Source organism: Eurypyga helias, unplaced genomic scaffold (genome assembly GCF_000690775.1).
Source record: "Eurypyga helias isolate BGI_N326 unplaced genomic scaffold, ASM69077v1 scaffold75, whole genome shotgun sequence".
In the NCBI taxonomy this organism is placed as follows: domain Eukaryota; kingdom Metazoa; phylum Chordata; class Aves; order Eurypygiformes; family Eurypygidae; genus Eurypyga; species Eurypyga helias.
Genome location: NW_010253173.1, coordinates 48,427 through 52,666, shown reverse-complemented (window position 1 = coordinate 52,666; position 4,240 = coordinate 48,427).

Sequence of the window (4,240 nt, the reverse complement as noted above, 5' to 3'; positions counted from 1 at the left end):
TGGAGGAGCAACTGTACGAGGTGGTAACAACTGAACAGCATCAGCTGTGCCCACACATGCTGCTGGGCGGGACACGATGGAGATGCCTGGGATGGGCCCCGGTGCCCTGGGCCCGCACTAAATCGGTGGGTGTTATTGCCGTACAGCCCTCAGTGGCATGACACCAGTGTCTCGCAAGAGAGACGGTGGCTATTTCTAAATGGCAGAATTACCATCTCCACTGCAACCGCTACTGAGATCCTCTGTGAATACAGTGAGATCCACAGAGCTGGCAGACGTCAGAGACAGCTATGACATGCAGAGGAACAGCAGCATATCCTTTCCCATTTGAAAAGGAATGCATGGCCCGTGATAAGAGCTCAGTGCTGGAGTGAGATAGTTAGCTGCAGTAAAGTTGAAGGTTTGGTGGAGCACTTGCTGGTTATTTACAGTGTTTTCTGGCTCTCCTTGTCCCTGATAAAAGAAAAAACATTTCTCAAGGAGAGCAGACTAAAGGAAAAGGTTTTTATGTGGAAAACTTCGAGCTGCACAGTTAGCCGAGAGCAGCAGGATGGGCAAGATAACTTCTAGAAGGGGGATTACCCTGTTTGTATCTGACACTACTTCTCTACCACCATGCTTAAAATCACCAGTAGTTGGACGTGTATCCACCAGAAACTTGCCAGTCTCTCTTCTGAGCCCAGCTATGCTTTTGGTCTCCACAGTATCCTGGGACAGAGATTCTTAAAATTGAATACAAAGTTTTGGAAACATGTACCATTTTCTAATAATTTTAAACCTGAAGTCTGATACCATCACTAGGTTTTCCATAATTTTGTATTCTATAATATAATAAAGCAGTTCTTCCTTGCATTCCCTGGCCATTAAGAAGTTCGGGCAGCTCCACAGTACCACCTCCACCACTCATTTTCCAAGTCGAAGAGCTCTGTATCGGCTAATGCGATGCTGCAGAGGCTAGAGGGTGCATAGGGAAATGCAGCTGGGTACACCAAAAGCACAGCTCTCTTTGGTATTTGTCAAGCTATGTGGCTGTAGAAACGGCCACTGAAAGATGAATGAGCTGCCTCGGGCTTCCAGCACTGGGCTGTCTGGTGGGGCACCTACATGGCAGGGGCCACAGTGGCTGCACAGCTGTCTGCAGCTGCATTTGATGCACAGGGGCAAACTGGAGAGAAACATCCCACAAACCATCAGCTGTGTGCAGTCAACAAGCAGTGTGAGGCTGTTGTGCCCTTAATGGGGGCCTTTGGAGGGCTGCTGACAGCTGATGTGAGAAGATGCAGAAGGATCAGCTGTCTCCACAGATGTGACAGGAGAAAAAAATGACATGAAGGAGGAATACTCATTACCCAAAGGCTGACAAAGTGCTGAAATCTGAGAACCGCTGTTTGCTTGTCAAATGAAAAAAAGCAACACTGTGGGGTTTTTATTAAGTTTGTTTTTAACAAGAACCTTTGTTCAGATGAAACAGTTACTCCTACTTGCTGCTTTGCAGTAGTATCCATGACTGTTTCAAAAGCCAGTATCTTCTGTCAGATGCACAGAATCTAAATAGTGGTGATGAATTCTCACAACAGAGAATCATCACATATTAATGGAACTAATTTGTTTAAGGACTACTAGGGCTGGCAACTGTCACTGTGATCGACATTTGATTGTCATTTCTTTGGGAAAAACGCAGTTTATTCATCTCAGAAGAAGGGAGAAAATTGCAGAATTGAATTTTCTTTGGATGCAAATAAATTAAAAGATCAAGTTAAACTCCATGGGTGACAGGAAAATTATGGAGACCTGTAACACCTTCTTCTGCCTCCCTTTATCCCTGGCTGTCAGTGTGATGGGAAACATCTTATTTAAATGATCACGAGATTTGGATTCTCTTTCCAGTGTTTCTGCAATGTATTTATTGCTGTCTAAAATGCTCACCTTTTCCTGTAGAACTATTTCAGACATCAGGCTTTTTGACTGACTACCTAATGGCTTAAGGAATCACCGCTTTTCAGTTAATGTGCTTTAAAGGCAAAGATTCCCAAGACAAGTTAAGCCAACTGCCCTCAACAGGCCTCTGTTCTTGTCCCCCTGATGAAAGACCTGAGATTCTTCCCAGGCCTCCTCTGCCGGAGCCCAGCCAGCGCTCTACAGCGGGAAGGAGGGGGTGATTAAATGCAATAGGCCAACCAGCCAATGCAGACATTATGCTTAAAGTATTGATTGGTTTGTTTCTTTAAAATGGGAATCTTGCTGTCTAATGATACAGCAGGTACCTTCTGCCACCCAAAGCTAATCGAAATGAGGTCAGGAGGCAAAATTGGAATCTTCCCTGCTCCAGGTAAAACTCAGACCCGTGAAAGGGTGCTAAGAAGCAGCAAATGTTTCACTGACTTTCATGGTGCATGACGAGGGCCCGTGTAAAAAACCACCTGCGTTTTTTTCCTATTGAAAAAAAACCCCAACTTTGGGCACATGTTATTATTTTCTAAGCCACCTGGTAATATTATTTCAACGTGACAGTTATACCTGGATACCATGGATACAAGGATAGCCCTTTATTTTAAGAAAAGTGGTTTTAAGGACTCAGCCAGAGGTGAGAGGTACTACTAGAAATACTGCAGTCAAGCTTGAGGAAGAGAGACTAGCCCCTTCCCCTCTTCTCGGCCCCTGGATAAAACTGAACCTCTGGACTCATGGGTTTATGTCACATTGTGTCTGCAGGAGCCTGTGCTGGTCACAGGAGAAGGCAAACGGTGGCCTTGGTGCCAACACTGACCACTGTGCTAAGCCCACCATTGATAGACCGATGGATGGGAAACAATGTGGGACTGACAATGGGGCTTTCTTTTTCAGGTGGTGAGGAGGAGGGCAGCGGATCTGCTCCCAGGGCAGCCCCCCACTTATCTCTGGCAGTTTGCAGAAAAGGGAAGAGAGATCTGGTTGCCCTGGTGTCCCCTTTTCCTCCGTAGCAACCCCACCCGTATTCGTGCGTCACGAAAACTGCTGCAGAGCCCTGGCATGGCTGCAGTATGCTGCTCAGCCCCGCGGTGACGGAGACGTGTCTCACCCACGCTGTGGCAAAGACAGCCCATGGCTTGCAAAGCCACCGTCCCCGCTGCCACACAGCTAATAAAGGTGAGTTTCCCAGGACTCAGGTTTCATGACTAGCTGAAGCTTGAAAGGCCTTGCTGAATGCAGCAGGAACCAACACGAGCATGTATTAGTCAGTTTGTGGTCCCTGAAACAAAGGCTGGTGCTTTTCTCCTGTGCTTCCAGCTGAGCCAAACCGTGGGAGAGCACCCCTGCGTAACACTCCGCAATTCTTCGGCCACCAGAAGTGTAGGGTTTTTGGTTTTACTGTTGCTATTCAGTGTAAATATGAGTGCTTTTTTGCAGGAATTTTCTTTCTAGTCAGTGTGAAGTAACGTGGCAATGGCAGGGTCCAGCTGAGGGGAAGGTGCTGCGAAGTAGTAATTAATTAGTGTAATTGAAACAAGGCTGGGCTTAATGGCCTGTGGGTCTGGTGGTGGTGGGCAGGGCTGGCACAGCTGATGGTTATGTTGCTCAGGCTGTGCTGCCCTCAGCTTCAGAGTCAAGGTTCGTGTGCCAGTCAGGCTGGGTGGCTTGGGGTGTTTGTCTCTAATACCCGCTAAGTCCTTGTATCTGCAGACACTGAGAGGTCTCTGGGTTTTCTGTGCTTTTCTGGAGCTGGTGTGATGTACTGAGCTGCAGGTGTTTCAGTCTCCCATGCAGCCCAGGGGAAGGTATGAGGGCAGCTGGGCATCTCCCCCAGTGTTCCTCTGCTGAGGTTTTTTTGTGATTTTGTTTTTCTGCCACTTGTTTTGGGCTTTCAAAGCCTGAATTCAACCCTTTGGGTATAGAAGCCCTCAGTGGGGTGTGGCTGTCTCTGCGCACACACATGGTCACGTATTTACGCACGCACGCAAAGCTGTGTGTTGGTTTGTGTAAACACACGCCGGGTCCACAGCTTCTTTAATGGATCAAGGTTCTGAAAGGCCTTCTGGTACAGCAACGTAATGAATGAAAAACATGGTATTGCCTGTGAAGTATCAAGTACTGTCATCTGAGCTGGGCATCGTATCAAAGGGTAAGGTAACTTATTTTTTTTCTCCTTCCTAAGAGTAAGTTATTTCCTATGTTAGAGATAAGTTCCATGTGTGGTTTGGTGTTTTGCCTCTTTAGAAATGCTGTAAACTCAAATGTTAAGAAGGTAAAATTTCTTGACAGA